This window comes from Tursiops truncatus, chromosome 13 (genome assembly GCF_011762595.2).
Source record: "Tursiops truncatus isolate mTurTru1 chromosome 13, mTurTru1.mat.Y, whole genome shotgun sequence".
Taxonomy (NCBI): domain Eukaryota; kingdom Metazoa; phylum Chordata; class Mammalia; order Artiodactyla; family Delphinidae; genus Tursiops; species Tursiops truncatus.
In genome coordinates, this window is record NC_047046.1 from 6,763,395 (window position 1) to 6,781,506 (window position 18,112).

The 18,112-nt window shown below is 50.1% G+C and overlaps 1 protein-coding gene across 11 annotated transcripts in view; it reads left to right on the top strand.

Annotated features, from left to right (window-relative positions):
* The window catches only part of PITPNM2 (phosphatidylinositol transfer protein membrane associated 2), a 143,895-nt gene that overhangs the window by 92,480 nt on the left and 33,303 nt on the right, over window positions 1–18,112 (top strand). The gene's annotated exons all lie outside the window — the stretch shown is intronic.

The window sequence follows — 18,112 nt, forward strand, 5'->3', positions numbered from 1 at the left end:
ACGATAAAATGACTACATTTGATGCATTTAAATAAATAAAAGGCATGGTTGAAAATATGTGCAGGGGATAAAAAGCTGTAAAAAATGAAGAAGGAAGGAATTCCCTGGCGGTCCAGTGGTTAGGACTCTGTGCTTTCACTGCTGAGGGCGCACGTTCAATCCCTGGTTGGGGAACTAAGATCCTGCAAGACGCACGGCGCGGCCAAAAAAAAATGAAGAAGCAGATTTGGAAAAGAACCAAACAGAACTTCACTAGGAGAGCAGTCATAGCTGAAGAAGGGATTAGTGACTGGAAGCCAGATGTGAAGAGGTCACCCAGGATAGAACACTGGGAAGAGAGGAAGCTGTGGAGGAGATGAGACACACGGAGAAGGAGAACACCTAACATTCATCTGATCGCAGTACCAGAAAGAGAAGAGCGAAATAAGCCAGAGGCCACGTTTGACGAGAGAATCGCTGAGAACTTTCCAGAATTGATGAAAGACAGAGGTAGGAATGGAGAGTAGTTTGGAGGGAGGGAGAGAAAATGCTGGAGAAGTATGTGAAACTCAGCTCATAGAAGATGACTAATTTCTTCTCTCAGGTCCTGGGCTTCAATTCCTGAGAACGGAGCAATCCTTATGCTAGGACAAGGTTTCAGTGAGGAGTGGGCTTTGAGACTGTTGAAGACATTCCTCCAAATCAGGCAGGGCCCTTTCCCTGCACTGCCCAACTCAAAGGAGTGCCAATCTGATGGTAGTCCATGAGAATATCACTGCCTGGACTTGGGCAGTACACAGCCTGTGCAACTGAACTAAGCAACCCAGCTACAGCTGATGGTTTCTCTTCCCAAGTTATGAACCCATGGGGCTTTCCAAATTTCACCAGTTGTTTTTTTTTCTTTGTGCTTTCTTTCTTTCCTCTCTCCCTCCCTGGAGAGGGGTGGCATCCATCATCAGTGGAAGGATTTTATGGGGTGATGAAGGGAAGCTAATAGCAGTAAAGAAGAGCCAGTTACCTGGGAAACTTGCCAGGCATGTTGTGTTCCCCAGCAGCCCTGGGAAGCCTGGCTGTAAAGGCCACACCACACATACAGTGAGATAGAGCAAGGCCTGGGCAGAGTTGTACAGACATGTGGATTTGCATGTGCACACACGTGCACACCTACCCCTGGGGACACCCAACTCGGCCTCATTGCTCCCTTCTGAGTTGAGTATTTGGACCCAATTGTTGGAGCCTGAGGCACCTGGACTCTTGCTTACCCGAGGGCACAGTAGAACAAGTTCTGGATCGCAGGCCAGGAAATGCGGATTCTAGTGTGGTTCTGCCCTTGACTCGCTGTGTGGCCTCGCCAGATGACTCAGCCCCTCTGGGCTCTCATCTCCCTGCATTGCCCTGGCTGCTTCCGAGCATTGACTTTCCAAGGGTGACAAACTGTAATGTACCGTGAGCATCTGAGAGGGGGCGGCAGCCTCTCTAAGGCCATTTGGGCCTCCTGGCTTTGCTGTAGCTCATTCAGGGCCACACTCGTCTCTCCCAAACCCACCCACTGGAAGGGGGCCGATACAGCCGCAGATGCCCACGCACATTCGCCGTGGATGACAACACACAGCTCTCTCCGCCTGTCTGAGCTTTATACCCCTGTGCACGCTGTTTGCGGGGAGGCAAGTCTGGCTCCATGAACAGTCGGAGTCACAGACGCTGTCAAGAAACCCGGTTTGTTCTTCCAGGGACACGACAGGGAGGGTACGCTATTCTTAGAGAATCCTTTCGTCGCTCCGAGGAGCAGCTAAGGGAGCAGTTTGTAATTAGCACTTTGGCTGCTTAGTGGCGTTATCTGCCTGTTGAGGGGCTGTGTGAACGTTTACCAGGCAAGGCTTTCTGAGTACCTAAGGCCCCTGCTCCATGGCACCTGCTGAGAACGACAAGACAAACAGGACAGATTTGTTCCCGTGGCATCGGCCCGGGCACTGTTGTAGCCACGAGCAAGATGGGCGAGGTCCTGGACGTGGGACCAGCTATGCTGTGGGGAAGGCATGGCCATGTGCAAGTGGCTCAGACCATTACAGAGGATGTTGAGCCGGGGCGGGGGATCCTCCACTGAGGGCACATGGCATCCGGACCGCGGCCTGAATCACGGCAAGGAGCCACTTGTGCCACAGCCCCCAGCCTGGAGGACGCGCGTGTACTGGGGATGGCAGAGGCCCGGGATCGGGAAGTAGCCTGGCGTATTCCATGAAAGGAAGCAGCCCAGGTGGCTGCAGCATAGGAAGGCGGGCGGGCAGGGTCCAGGTGGCAGATCTCCTTCCTTTTTAAGGCTGAATAATATTCCCCACCAGGTTTTTGATGACTTATGCAGTATCTGTCTTCCCTAATAGCCTAGGAGCTCCCTGAGAGCTCTGTCTTGGTCCCCTGCACCCCTTGGCACCCAGCACAGAGCCTGACATCTGGCTTAGAAAACACTGCTGGTTGCGTGCTGTTCAGAGGGGCCCCAGTGTCAGATTTCTTGCTGGGAGGAAAGGTTGGAGGGACTTGTTGAGACTAGAATTTAAGAACCGTTCTTGCCAGGTTATGGAATTAAGGTTTTAGCCTCTAGGCACTATCCTGTTCTTACTAGCCACCTAGGGAACTTATTAAAAATACATATTCCCAGGTCCCTTGCTCTGCAATGCACATTTGGGCTGGAACCAAGGAGTCTGTGTTTGGAAAGAAATATCAACTTTTATTTCCAAGATCAGTCAGGAACATTAAAATAAAGCCAAGTAATCGCTCTTGGATGTAGTCTTCATGGGGTTGGCCCTCAGCTCCAAGGTTTGCACTCATGACAAAATAATCTGAAAGAAAAGGCCAAAATGATTTCACTAAATCATACATCTTTGTAAAAAGCATTAAAGTTTTTAGCTTTAAACAAACATTTTTTTGCTTTAAGCAAACGTTAAACCTGTTGGCTCACATTATCTCTGGATTCAGATGCAGCCCCGCTAACCTAGCCTTGAATACACCACTTAAATTTTTGATACCTTCCCAAAATGGGGCACACTTGCCTTTTCCACCTTGGAGGATTGGGCTGCAAAAGCAAGAAGCTAAAAGCATTTGTAAACCATAAAATGCCATTATCAGTGCTAGAGGGATACATTTATATAAATTGACATAAATTTAGATGACATTTGTTCAGTTCTTAAGCTGTTTCTCTCCTGGCCACACTGAAAGATAGATAAACCTGACTCCAACTGAGTGATGGGGGACGAGATACCTTAATGACACTGAGCCATGGTTTCCTCAGCTATAAAAGTGGGCGTAATAGAGACTTCCCTGGCGGTCCAGCGGTTAAGACTCCGCGCTTCCACCGCAGGGGGCTCGAGTTCAGTCCCTGGTCGGGGAACTAAGATCCCGCATGCCGTGCGGTGCTTTAAAAGAAAAAAAAAAGGGGGCGTGATAGCCATGCAGTAGAATGTTATTCTGCACAAAACGGAGTGAGGTACTGATGCCTGCTACAATGTGGATGAAACTTGAGAATATGATGCTGAGTGAAAGAAGCTAGACACCAAAGGCCACATTATTGTATGACTCCATTATGAGTGAGTGATGATGAGTATGGGGTTTCCTTCTGGGACGAGAAATATTCTGGAATTAGTGGTGATGGTTGCAAAACTCTGTAAATATATCAAAACCCACTGAATTGTACATTTTAAAAGGGTGAATTGTATGCCATGCAAATTACATCTCAATAAAGTGAATAGATAAATGGGGGGTAATATATCTATCTAACTCAAGGCAGTCGTGAGGATTAAGTAACTCATAGTTTATTCATGTGGCCCGAATGGGTAAAATGATAGAGGGATTTATACACCAAGGGACCAAGCAGAAAATCTGGTTTCCATGTGTCGGGGTGCAAGGTATGATGAGACCCTGGTAGGGTCTTCAGGAGAGTCAGGATGGGATGGACTGTATTTTCTTGTGCATCCTCCTTGCGGTGCCCATGAAGAACTAGGGCAGGGTGGGGCTTGGTCTCTGACCATTCAGTTGCTCCGGAATCTGTGTCTTCAAAGAGCATTCCAGGTGGTTCCTGGGATCGGCAAGTTTGGGAAACATGGTTTTAGGCTCCTGGGGAACTGTAGGCAGTTTCTCAGAGCTAAAGAGCTTTAATGCTCCACTGGGACACCTAGAAAGCACTGGGCCTGTGCGCCATTTGGCTGTAGCTTTTGCAGAAGGTGCTGTGGGAGTGCAGAGCCTTGGGGTGTCATGAGTAGGATTGGCTTAAGGGGGTAGAACCAGGGACACTGGCTCTTAAAACTCCTAACATGGGGTGGGTGCCCCTCCAGATGTCAGGCCAGCCCTGTGGGGCTGTGAGCAGGCTGCACAACACCAGCTTTTTTTTTTTTTGAAACAAGCAAACAAAAATTATAATTTTCAGCTGATGGCTGACAGGCCCTGAATAAGCTGGCTCGGAGCCTCGGTGCTGAAATCTTGCACACAGCCGGCTCCGAGAGGAGGTTTGCTGGTTGGGTGGGCTGGCTAAGTCGAAAGAACCTTTTCCAGGCAGAAATCTATTCAAGGGCCATGCTACCTGCCTGAGAGCCTCAGATGCTCCATCAGTATGTGTTAAACACAGGAATTAACAAAAGATGGAAATACGAGGACTGAGAGCTGGCCACTGGCTTAGCCATGCAGAGGTCATTGATGAACTTGACCGATGCAGTTCAGGGATGTGGTGAGCTTGAAAGGATGCTGGGAGGTGAGAGGGTGGAAGCCGCAAGAAGAGCTGACTCTTGAGAGGATTTTTGCTGTAAAGGGGAGCAGAGAAATGGGAGGGTTCCAAGAGGAGGAAGTGGGGTGTAGAGAGCTGTGGGATCGAATCTCTGTGTTGTACACCTGAAACTTACAGCATGTTATACGTCAATTATAACTCAAAAAAAATTAGCTTAAAAAAGAGAGATGGAGCTATGGGGTTTTTGTTTGGTTTTCATAAATATGGGACCTATTACCAGCATGTCTGCATGCCGATGGGGGTGGGGCCTGCAGTGAAGAGGCAGAAACTGATAGAGGAGAGTTAACTTAGAAGAAGGTTCTTTTTTTCCTGCTTTTAATTTTTTTTTTTTTTTTCTGGCCGCACCACGTGGCATGCAGAATCTTAGTTCCCTGACCAGGGGTCGAACCTGTGCTCCTACATTGGAAGCTCAGAGTCTTAACCACTGGACCACCAGGGAAGTCCGGATTTTTATTTATATTTAAAATTAAGGGCTTCCCTGGTGGCTCAGTGGTTAAGAATCCGCCTGCGAATGCAAGGGACACGGGTTCGAGCTCTGGTCCGGGAAGATCCCACATGCCGCGGAGCAACTAAGCCCGTGCGCCATAACTACTGAGCCCACGTGCCACAACTACTGAAGCCCGCATGCCTAGAGCCCGTGCTTCGCAACAAGAGAAGCCACCACAATGAGAAGCCCGCGCACCGCAACGAAGAGTAGGCCCCTCTCGCCACAATTAGAGAAAGCCCACGCGCAGCAATGAAGACCCAACGCAGTCAATAAATAAATAAATAAATAAATTTATTAAAAATAAATAAATTAAAAAGTGTAGTTGATTTACAACATTATATTGGTTTCAGGTGTACAACATAGTGATTCAATATTTTATTGATTACACTCCATTTAAAGTTATTATAAAATTTTGGCTATATTCCCTGTGCTGTACAATATATCCTTGTAGCTTATTTATTTTATAAATAAATAATGATAGTAGTTTGTACTTCTTATAAATAAATAAGTATAGTAGTTTATACCTCTAATCTCCTACCTCCATCTTGCCCCTCCCCACTTCCCTCTCTCCACTGGTAACTGCTAGTTTGTTCTTTGTATCTGTGAGTGTGTTTCTGTTTTGTTGTATTCATTCATTGATTTTATTTTTTAGATTCCACATATAAGTGACAACATACAGTATTTGTCTTTCTCTGTCTGACTTATTTCACTAAGCATAATACCGTCCAAGTCTATCCATGAGGTTGCAAATGGCAAAATTTCATTCTTTTTTTATAGCTGAGTAGTATTCTATTGTGTGTGTGTGTGTGTGTGTGTGTGTGTGTGTGTGTACATCACATCTTCTTTATCCATTCGTCTGTTGATGGACACTTAGGTTGCGTCCATATCTTGGCTATTGTAAATAATGCTACTGTGAACATTGGGGTGTGTGTATCTTTTTGAATTAATGTTTTCATTTTCTTCGGATATTTACCCAGGACTGGAATTGCTGGATCATATGGTAGTTCTATTTTTAGTTTTTTGAGGAACCTCCATACTGTTTTCCACAGTGGCTGCACCAATTTACATTCCCACCAACAGTGTAGGAGGGTTCCCTTTCCTCCACATTCTCTCCAACACTTGTTATTTGTGGCCTTTTTGATGACAGCCATTCTGACAGGCGTGAGGTGATGTCTCTTTGTGGTTTTGATTTGCATTTCTCTGATGATTAGCAATGTTGAGCACCTATTCATGTGCCTGTTGGCCATCTGTATGGCTTCTTATTCAGTTCTTCTGCCCATCAGGAGAAGTTTCTTAAATGATACGAATGGGACTCAGTGCTCGAGAGGTCGACCTCCCATGGGAGCCAAGACATTTTTCTGTTGTAGCAGGAGCAGTAGGTGCAGGTGGGTTGGTGGATTCCACGGTGGGAATTTGAGGGAATAAAGAAGAACAATCGGGGAGAAGGTCTAAAATAGCCGGGGTGGGGGAGTGCAGGCGCAGAATCAGTGGGGTGGGGTTGCCGGGTGCTGGGCCCACCGAGGTGTCCACCAAAACCTGGAGGCCAGGCTGGCCCGAGAAGTGAGCACTTGGCCCCAGTAGCTGTGATTGTCCCCGATGTGTATTTTATGTTGTCAGTATCAACATCGTCATCATCATACAAGGCATCATCCCTGGTTTTGGTGAAAATCTCCGCTCTGGCTCTTATTACTGCCTTTTCTTATTAACTCTGGTGCCCCAAAGCCTCTATTTCCTGGGGGATTAATGAGCGGAGATGCTTTGGGGCCCGGCCTGTGGCAGAGCCCCTGCCCGTGATGGATGGTGTGCTGAACACTAGCTTAACCACAGCCCCCCCAACTTGGAGGTGCTCCCTGCTTCCAGGCACCTGGAGGAGTGGGTTGTCCCTCCTTCTGCCCCAGTAGCTGGGGGACATTCTCCCCTAAGGGGCGCTCATTTCAACGTGCTCCTGCAGGCCCAGACACAGACCTTAGGTGGGCAGATGCGTGTACTGCTGACATAGGGCAGTGGCCTGGGTGTTGCTGCGGTGGTAGCACCCACGGAAGGCAACCGGGAGCCAGAACCCCTGAGCCAACCCCAGGTGACCGCTGTGCGAGCCACAGCTCAGAGCCAGACGGTCAGGCCCAGGTCCCTCTGGGTCTGTGTTTCCATTCTGACCCCGAAGCATCCAGGGGCATTCTGTTTGGACGGCCCTGCCTCGTTTGAGCTGTACTCGGTGCTAAGTGTGGGAGCAGTGCCCTGGAGGCCAGTGTGGTGATGGCCTCACCGGCAGTGACCAGCAGGGTCCCCAAAGGGCAACGAGGAGTGCGGGCGGTGGTGAGTTCCGCCTGCTGCCCTCTCGTGCTCGTCTTGGGGGATCTGGGTCCGTTTTCATTTCCTCACCTGCAAATCTCCTCTCCTTTTTCTCCCGACAAGCGGGGCTGGAGCTGGCAGGCCCGGCGAGGGAGTAGGAGTCGTGAAACTGGGGCACCGCTGATCACCCTTGGCTTGCGGCTGTCTTTCAGGAGGGCACCAGCCCTCTCGGGATCCGCTTTGCTCTCTGCGCCATAGAGATAAGAGGGCCTCCCTGCTAAGCCCCCTGGCTGCCGTTTCAGTGGGGTGTTACACATGACATGCCACATAACCCTCAAGCATTTCCCAAGGGTCCCACCCCTGCCACCCAGCGTTCCCAGCCCTGCAGAGAACTGCACGCTCTGCGCTGCCCCCAGCTGGGCCCTGCCCCGCGGGGGCTGATGACTGAGTCCCGCAGTGGCTTGGCAGTCGTCCCCAGGTTGGCACTGCGGGTGAACAACCATGAGATTTACAACCTTTCCTGGGATGTCAGTGACTGCAGGGGTGCCCAGGGGCTCCGTGGGGACCCTTTCAGTGCTCAGGCTGGCGGGGGAGGTGCCGTGTCCTCCTCTTATAAGGTTACAGGACACGGACGGGGTCTGTGTCCCTCCCAGCTCTTCACACCTGTGAAATCCAGGCGTCAGTCTCCCCATTTATAAAGTGAGGGTTGAACTGGGAGGGGGCGGGGGTCCTGTACTGTTTCCTCCCAAGAAACCTTGGCGGAAGTCCAGTGTCTAACAGATAAAGGTGAGACTACTGTGGGGGGCAGGGATGGGAGACCCCCCAGCCCCCCACCCCTGTCCCTTCCAGCTCAGACTTTCATGGGGGTGTGTCTGCTCCTGCTTTTACCCCAAGGGGACAGGCAGCTAATCACTGCTAACTTCATACACACACTCCCTACGCCCCGGCCTGCCCCAGATCCCCGGGGCACAAGGAACTGCCCCTTTCCCCTCTACCCCCTCCCACTCATCTGGAGCCCGCCTTCCCTAGAGACAGATGGTAGGAGGGGAGGTACTGGGCGTGGGGAGCTGCCCACACGGGGGTAGATGAAGTTCTTTTAACATCACCCACTTTGGTCCCTGATAGGGGGCAGTAGGTTTGGGAAGCAGAGAGCAGAAGAAGGGGGCTTTCCTAGAGACGGCAGAAGAGAGACCCATGGGAGCCAGATGGGATGTTCCGAATGTGCCAGAGACCCCAGAGCCTGCCTGGGCCCCTCCCGTCCCCAGCAGCTGCCTTCCCCACGATTGCAAACATCTAGGCAGGCTCCCCTGGCCTGGCTTGAACGAGCTTCCAGACCTAATGGCCAGAATGCAACTGAATTGCGTTTGGATGGATTCCATCCTCTGTTGTCTCTGCACAGCCTCACTCGTAAATTCCATCTGTGACGTCAAACCCCGGCTCATCACGGAAAAACAGATTAGGTTCTGTAAACTCAATTCTCATGCTTTCCCTCCCAGTCAGGGTGTCTCGCCGTGGCCTCCACTCAGAGCAGCCATCTTGCCTTCCTACCTGCCCACCCTTCTGAGCCAAACCCTAATAATCACCGCCGTCTTCACTGATGACCCCCCGGGGTGGGTCCCTGAAGACCTTTGGGACTCAGCTGGGGAGGCCCCGAGAGGTGTCCTGCCCTTGAGTCTTTGGGCAGAATCAGATGCTCTCGGTCAACTGCAGGCCCCTTTTCTCTGTCTTCCCACGTGGGTTCCGGTGGGACAGGCTGCTTGAGGAGGAGTCGGGTCACCCCTCCCCGCCCCTACTCTGCCCAGCGTCCAAGGCAGCGCTCCGGGCCCAGCAGGGTGCAGCCTGGGCCGCGCACCTTGTCCAGGGCTCGTCCCTCCCCCCCCCGTGGCCTCCCGGATCGCCATGCCAGGTGGCCCCCACTCTGACTTCTTCTCGCCCTTCTGTTCCCTCAAAGACACCGATGAACATGGGGGCTGGGGGTCCTTTCTAGCGTCGTGAATACATGGGTTCTGGAAGCCCAAGGCTTTTTTAGAGACAGATACCATACCTGAGGCCCTCTAGGGGGTCTGTCCCTGTTCTTCCCGGGGAGAGATGGGAGGGTGGTTTGTGTGCGGTGGTCACACAGACTCCTTGCCTGGCTTCCCGCGCACGAGGGCTTCTGCAGACTTTATTTCTTTCTTCCCTCTCATTATTCCAGCCCCAAAAGCTTCCCTGTGGAAGGAATTAAAATATAATTCTGTCTAACCCATCACGACTCCAGCGGGGACGGAGATGAGACGTGTGTCTGTCTTGTGGGCCCAGGCAGCAGGGGTGGGTGTAATAAGATTGTCTGAGGGTTCAGCTGCTGGGTGAGGATGCTCAGGGGACGGGCAGACGCCAAGTCACGCTGCCTTCCCTCATTAGGGGGCTGGTGGCTGCCTGTGCCCCCCTGGCTTCAGACTCAGCCGGGAAGAAAACAAGGGGACTCTCGTGCCCTAACCAGGTCCGCATTCTGGCTGCAAAGCTCACCAGGAACTCCCAAGGGGCCTTTCGTCCCTCGGACGTTGGTGCCCTGGGTGCTGGGCTGTCTTCCCCTGATGCCAGTGCATGTAGTGTCTGCACCTGTACCTGCCCCTGGCAGCCCAGCCTGGGAGCCTACAGGCCCTGTTCCCCAGGCACCTGTCTTCCAGACCTTGCTCAGCACAGCAGCACCTCCTAATTGCTAGCTGAGTGTTGGCTGGAACCGGACTAAGCGTTTTATGTGCACTATCTCATTTAATCCACAAGACAGCCCAGCGGGGTAGGTGCCATTCTCACCTCTGTTTTGTAGAAGATCAAATGAAAGATCAAAGAGATTAAGCAACTTGCCCATGGTCACTGCTGGGAGGTGGCAGAAGGTCTGGCTGACTCAAAGTCCATCATTTTCACAACTACGCAGACTGCCCTTCTCAGACCGGTTACACACATACGGCTCACACTCTGTTGCTGCTGCCTTGTGAAAAATCGAGTAATAGAGAAAAGTGCAAGTAAAAGTTGCCCAGAATTCCATCAATCTGAGATAACCCTCTCCAGCATCCAGTGAACATTTTTTTCAGATTCTGTACAGATACGTACAGAGTAGTAATAACTTTTTTTGAAAAAATGGGTGGTACTCTACGTTCATTTTAAAAATAAAAAATCAAATTTAATTTTACTTGAATTTAACCAAAGATAAATCACCTACTTGCATGTATCTAAAATGAAACAGAAGGGAATTTTTAAACTTCAGAAAAACATTTCTTCATCATAAGTGATAATAGTTCCTAACAGGTTAAAGTTAAGGTGAGAAAAGAGGGAAACAAGCTTAACAGCTTTATTAGATATAATTCACATACTGTACAATTTACATTTAAAGTGTACAATTCAGTGGTTTCGGGCCTATTACATTAATCTTTAAAATTGTGATATACATTTATCTGTAACACATAATTTTCCATTTTAACCATTTTTAAGTGTACAATTGTGTGGCATTAGTACATTTACAATATTGTACAACTATCCCCACTACTATTTCCAAAATTTTTTTATCACTGAAATTGAAACTCTATACGTATTGAACAGTGACCCCCTATTCCCCTCTCTCCCTGGTAACCTCTAATCTACTTTCTGAGAGAAAAACTTTTAAAAGGTTAGAGTCATTAATTTTTTTAAGTAATAAAATTTATCTTCTAGGGCAGTTTTAAATTTACAGCAAAATTGAGAGGAAGGTACAGAGATTCTCCATATACTCCCTGCCCCCACAGAAGCACAGCCTCCCCTATTATCAACATCCCCCTCCAGACGGTACAGTACAACTGATGACCCTACATTGGTACATCATTATCACCTAAAGCCCATAGTTTATATTAGGGGTCACTCTTTGTGTTGTACGTTCTATGAGTTTTGACAAATGTATAATGATACACATCCACCATAGAAGCGTCATACAGAATAGTTCCACTGCCCTAAAACTTCCTGTGCTTCAACTATTTATCCCTCCTTAGTTTTTTAACCTACATAATGAATCAAATTCCATGCTTCTGTTCTTCCACTCTCAATTTTTGTTAGTTATATTATTTGTGGACCTTGTTAAGGTTTTTGTATTCTATTCAATAACCATAATTGCCTTGGTTTCAAAAATATTAACTCAGTATTCCTCCATTGATGAACTTACTTTTATTTATCTTTTGGTTGGTTGGATTTTAGCATCAGGTAATTTTTAAAAGACGTTATAGATGTCTAGGCTCCTAAATGCGTGTTTCAGAATGTCTATTAACTTTCTGCTTAAGGGACAGCTTAGCTGGGTATAAAATCCTGGTTTACAATTTCTTTCTCTTAGAACTCTATAGATATTGCTTCACTGGTTTCTGAAATTGTGTTGCTGAGGAGGATTCTGATTGTCCTCAACCCATCTCCCTGTGCCCCCTAGTTATATGATTCTTTCTTTATCCTTTAAGCTCAATAACTTATTTTAGGATGTCTCGGTGTTCCTTATACCATCAGGTTTTCCTGGACTACAGAATGGCAGTTAATCTGCAGAGTCAAGTCTTTTTTATTTCAGGGAATTTTTTCATTATATATTTGAGTACTTCGCCCACCCCCGTTCTATTATTCTATTTCCTCAGAGAAGCATACTAATTATGTATATGTTGGATTTCCTCTTGCCTCCCATATCTGTCATTTTGTCTTATTAGTCTTCATTTAATCTTGTGTGAGTTCCTCAAGCCCGCCCACCATCTCTAACTGTTCACACTGTGCTTTGCCCCTTTATTCATTGCTTATAGTATGGCTTTTTAAAAAATATCTGTGATGTATTTATTTTTCTTTCCCATTTTTCCCTGAACTGTGCTAACCAGCCTTCCAACTTTCATCTCTTCTGTCATCCAATAATTTCTTTTTTAAATTTCTATGTTTCCTTCCTTCCACTCCTCTGCCCCCACCAGTTTCTAAGAGATTATATCTGTAATTTCTCTGAGTCAGTGGAGAACTGTTTTTCCTGAAGTCTTTCTGCATCTCTGTGGCTGATTCCTCTTGTGATGCGTGTTCTTCACTTGCCCCCCACCCTTAATGTGTAGGACCCATGTGAGTTCCTTTCTGATTATTGTTCTCTAGCTACCTTCTACATAGCAGCGTGTGGGAAATGCAAGGAGTGATCTGGAGCAGCCTGCAGCTGCATCTTGGGCTTATTTATTGTCTGGAAGACTCTCTTCCCAGAGCTGTTTTTTGTCCTGTGCCCAGGGATTCCAGCTCTCTCAGGTTTGGGGGTTCACAGAAAAGTTCTTTAGGTCTCTGACTCTCTGTATCATGACCAGCCCCTCACTCCCCTTTCTTCCTCCCAAGCCCCACTTCATTCATTTACCGGGAGAACTAGGTTCTGTCATAGCAATGGCTCTCACTCCCCTTCCATTCCATAATGTAAAATTGCATCTCTGCGTGTACTCAGTTGTTCACAGCAGCCCTGTTCCCGTCAGCCCCAAATTGGAAATTCCCCAAATGCCCATCAACGATGGAATGGTTAAATCAATTATAGAATATTCACCCAGTGAAATATTAGACAGCAGTGAGAGTGAGCCCTCTACAACTACATGCAACAAAATGGATGAACCCCAGGACCATGATGTTGATCGAAAGCAGCCGGAATCAGAAGCGCGCTTACAGCCTGATCCCATATGAAACTGCGCACTCGGTGGGTCAAAGACGGTTGGAGGTTGGCAGCTCGTAGGCTTTAACCTAGTGCAAAATACAAAACAGGCAAAAGGCAGACGGTTATCCGTGGTGGGGGAGGTGTGCCTGGGGGAGGGTGCTTCTGGGTTATTAATTTTCTGTTTCTTGATCTGTTTGCTGGCTGTAGGGGTGTGTTCAGTTTGTGAAAATATCTGTACTTATGATATGTGCACATTCCTGGAGGTATGTAGTACTTCAATAAAAAGTAGAAAACGGAAGACAGGGTGATGGCTCTCCTCCCCCGGGGGCATCCCCAGCCCTAGACTCCATCGTTCCATGTCTTTCAGGAGGTGGTATTTGTTCAGAGGTCCGAGGTGGCACGTGTTAGCTGTCAGCATGTTCCTGCCTCCCAGCTCAGACCTTGTGGTGTCTGGCTGGTATCCTTCATGGACTGTGGTTCGGGGCTGCAGCCATCTCCTCGTTTCTCGGCCGTGGTGACTTTTCTCTATCTTTAGCCGCTGTCTGTCGTTCTGAGAACGGAAGAGCTCCCACTGCTCTGTCTTCAACAGGAAGTCAGGATAGTTGTCGGAACCAGCTAGCATAGGTGTAGAAAGAAACAGATCTGGCTTTCTTAAGTAAATAAAACGCTAGTATCTGACGAGACAAGAGACTGTTGGCCCCTTCAGAGTGATCTCCCTGAAAGACAGCCCCAAAAGGGGCCAGCGTCCCTCTCCCGAGCACTGTTCCTCTTTCTGGGAGTGACCCAAGGGGCTCACAGTGACCCAGAGAGCAGCCCTGGGGGGTGTGGGTGACTGCAGACCTTCCCCAGGGCAGCTCGGAAGGACGGCTTGGCTTCTGTGTGGAAGTGCTTGTCGGGAAACTCATGCTTTGTGGTTACACCCTGTCTGGCGAGTATGTCTTTCCTCCCCTGGGAGAGAGAATTCTTGAAGCAAGTGATGGTCTCTTGTCACCCTGCTCCCGCCCCAGCAGACCCTGAACTCCATGGGCGCGTGGGTGTGGCTGTCATGCCTGCTGCTGAGAGCAGCTTCATCTCAGCCTTGAGCACAGCCTGCCCTGTGGAGAGCGGCCGCCGGTGGCCTCCGTGCCCCCACTGCCCTGGCCCCATCCTCCGGGGACGCGGCGAGGCGACGCTGGGGGTGCGCCAGCGGGAGGTGTCTCCGATGGGGCGGCGCGTTCCCACCTCGGGGCCTTTGTTCGTGCTGTTCCTTCTCCCAGAGTGTCCTCCTCCCACGTGCTCTGCTGAACAGAATCTCACTGATCCTGGGAAACCCAGCTCACGTCGTTTGAAAGCTCCACGTTCTGTGAAGCCTTTTCCAAGTCCTTCTGGACTGAGAGACGTACACCCCCTGGCAGGGGAGCACTTCACCCGCACTCATCTCGGTGACACTGGCGATGACTCTGGACGGCGGGTGGCATTATCCCCATTTGACGTGTGGAGAGACCGAGGCTCGGCGGGCACGGATCACACGGCTGGGAAGCGCGTTGTCAGGTTGCGACCTCAGATCCCGGGGGGGGGGGGCTCTGCTGTGACTGCTGCACATTTTGTGTCACTCAGAGTTCTGAGTCCTCTCCTATCATTAGTCACCACGCACTTAACTATAACTAGACAGGACCGTTTATTTTGTTCTTTCCCTCTCCATACCTACCTCTGTCACTCTTTGGCCCCTGTTGGGAGGAGGCACAGCTGTCTTCCTCTAGCCCAGCAGGAGATGGAAATGCAGCCTAAGCGGCGTGTTGTCTTCTGGGGGCCGTCGTGGGGTTATTGCCCTTGGTCGGCCCTGAGCTTCGCCTGCGAGCCCAGCTCCCCCAGGACATGGGAGCCGCTGAGGGACCTCTGGGTATGTGTCCCCTCCCTGTCTCTGTGCCCTCAGGCTGCATGTGGAGATGTGGACGCCCCCTGTGGGATTACAGCTCACTGGGTAGCTTGTCTTTGGGAGAAGAAAGCGGAGACTTGGGGAGGAGAGGAACGTTATCCTGTGTGTGTTCCAGACACGTGTTCACAGGGCCCCCGAAATCGAGAACGAAGCCTGTGTCTGGGTGCTGGCTCATGGTCTGAGAGTCCATCCGGGTGTTAGAATGGGGGGACGTGGAGGCTGTTGGGGGGAAATGGAGGCTTCTAAGGAAAAAGGATAGTCCGGCCCCACATCCTGCCCTGGTGCCTGGTGGGCTGGAAGAGGCAAACCAGTGGACATTTTGGTCTGACGTGTGTGGGCGAGCGCGGGCAGGTCATTTACTGTGGAGCCGTGAAGAGCCCAGAAGGGCAGGTTGCTTAGAGTTTCTCGAGAACACATAGAGATTGCATCTGACCTCTTTGTTAGCAGTTTAGGTGACGACGTGGACTTGCCCAGGCTCACTCTGGGTCATTGCATTGTCCCTTGCCACAGAAGGAGCCCACAGAGCCATGCGGAAAAGCTTTGGGAAAATGGCCCTCATCGAACCTAGGTTTTCCCTTTCCTGTCTCCCGTCCGCATTTCATCCAGCCTCTCGCAAGCACACGGTTCTCTCTCCTTTGTTTGTGTCAGGAGGTTCCCAAATCAGGTGCCTGTCCTACCCTCTTGGGGGTGTCCGCCTGGGTGCCTCGCTGCCCCGGCTGAGCCCAGGGTCTTGTTTCCTCCTTTGGGCTGTGCCTTGAGGCTTGCGGGATCTTGCTAGGTACCTGCCAGGGATCGAACCCGTGCCCTCAGCAGCGAAAACGCAGAGTCCTAACCCCTGGACTGCCAGGGACTTCCCTCAGCGTCTTGTGTCACACCCTCTTGTGGAAGGAGGTGGTGCCTTGGGGGCTCTGGACCATCACTCGTCTGTCCTGCGGCCTCAGCTTCCAGCCAGACTTGAGCTTGGACCTGTGGGTCTCAGAGCCGAGTCCAGGCAGCCTGCAGCCTCTTCTTTCTCGCCCTCCTGGACAATTTCAGTTCGGGCCCCGAACCCACATGCCCTCTTAGCTGTTGGCTGGACCCACACCTTCAAGGAAGGTTAGAGGTGATGTTTGCACATGAGCACGGCCTCTGGAGGGTTGAGTCCTCCCCTTTGTGGTAAGCTCAGCGGTCCAGGGTTGATCAGGGAAGAGACAGGACCAGGAGGGGCAGTAACAAGCTTTCCTGGATGGCGCTGGGACAGGTTTGCTAGGGTGGAAAATTTCTCCCAGCAAGAGGCCTTCCAGATACAGTGATGTGGGACCACCACCCAGAAAGGGAGAGGCGGAGTTAGACAGGGGGCTCATGTGTCGAGGTGGCATCGCTCAGAATCACGATGGAGAGCCTCTGGGTCACAAAACTCCCCCTTTGGGGTCTTTTATGAACTCGGGTTTGTCTCATCTATGCCTAGCAGATGTTGGGTGCAGTTTCTGGGGTATGTAAAGTAGATGAACTCTAATTGGCTAAAAAGATGTTTATCTGGACTGTATTTCAAGCAGTTGGATAAGTGAGAAGTTGAGTTTGGTGCTGGGTGTTTTGGGGGCTAATAGTCCTACCTGCTGTAAAGAAGGAAACAACATGGGGGTCACTTTAGGCTCATAACGTGGGGGCCGTCCCCAGCCTCCATCTCCCTCCTTAGGTGGTTTATTGAAGAATTTCTTTCCACCTTACGTACCGAAGGTCCCAAGAGTTCTGGTACACATGCTTTTCCCAATCGCGTTAGTTATCCAGTAATGCGTTAGTGCCCAGGTGATGCTCAGGCCTCGTACACATGGTGCCCTGGGGAAGCTGCCTGCCCGTCGGCCCTTGCTTTTATCACTTAGCCAGCATCCTGCCTCCAGTCCCTGTGACTCCTCACTGACTGCTGTCCCCGGCGTGGTCCTTCTAAACTACCATCCTGATTCTGCCACTGCCTGTCTTGGAAACCTTCACTCAGCTTCCAGTTAACAGCACCCATTCTCTCTGGGGGTAACCAAATATATCCACAGCAAAGCCCCCACCACCTAAGAGACAGATTATGATGGGTGATTTCTTTTTCCAGATCACTGCAGGTATGCCTCCTTCAAGCATTAAGTTTTGTTTTGTTTTTTTAAATATGATTGCTTTAGGTGCAAGTCTTCATCAAATATATTGTCATCTTAAATACAAGTTACTGTGAATACATTGTTTGCATATATATATATATATATATATATATATTTTTTTTTTTTTTTTTTTACTGTACACGGGCCTCTCACCGTTGTGGCCTCTCCCGTTGCGGAGCACAGGCCCCGGATGCGCAGGCTCAGCGGCCATGGCCTCACGGGCCCAGCCGCTCTGCGGCACGTGGGATCTTCCCGGACCGGGGCATGAACCCGCGTCCCCTGCCTCGGCAGGCGGACTCTCAACCACTGCGCCACCAGGGAAGCCCTGCTTGCTTTTATTTTTTAAATAGCTTTATTGAGATGTAATTCCCATGCCCCGCAATCCACCCATTTATCTGATTTTCCTCTTCTACCTCCAAGACCTAGCCCAATGTCGGCAATAGAGTAGGTATCAATAGGCAGTTGGTGGTGGATTGAACTGAAACTACACCTAAGGTCACCTCTTTTGATAACTCAGGATCTCCTGCCAGGAAGCAGTGTTGCCACCTGCACCCGGTGACAGGAGCAGAACCGGTTGCCCTGACACCAAATGGTCCCAGACTGCTGATTTTTAAAATTCTCACGTCTGTTTTTCGTAGTTTTGTCTGTCCTGCCTTCTTGCCGGCCGTCATCACTTGCTGCCGTCACCGTGCCGGCCTCCAGCTACTCCAGAACACGGGAGAGCGGAGGCTGCAGGCTGTTAGAACTTTGCGTAAAACAAGAACGCGATGCTCTTGACTCTTAGGGGATGCGATGCCCTCCCATCGCCTGGCCCTCGCTAGCAGGATAACAATCCTTTATTTCCTCGTGGCTGATCAGAGTTTATACATGTCCTCTACACAGTGGCTTAGCAAACAGGGAAAATGGAGGCTGGGGA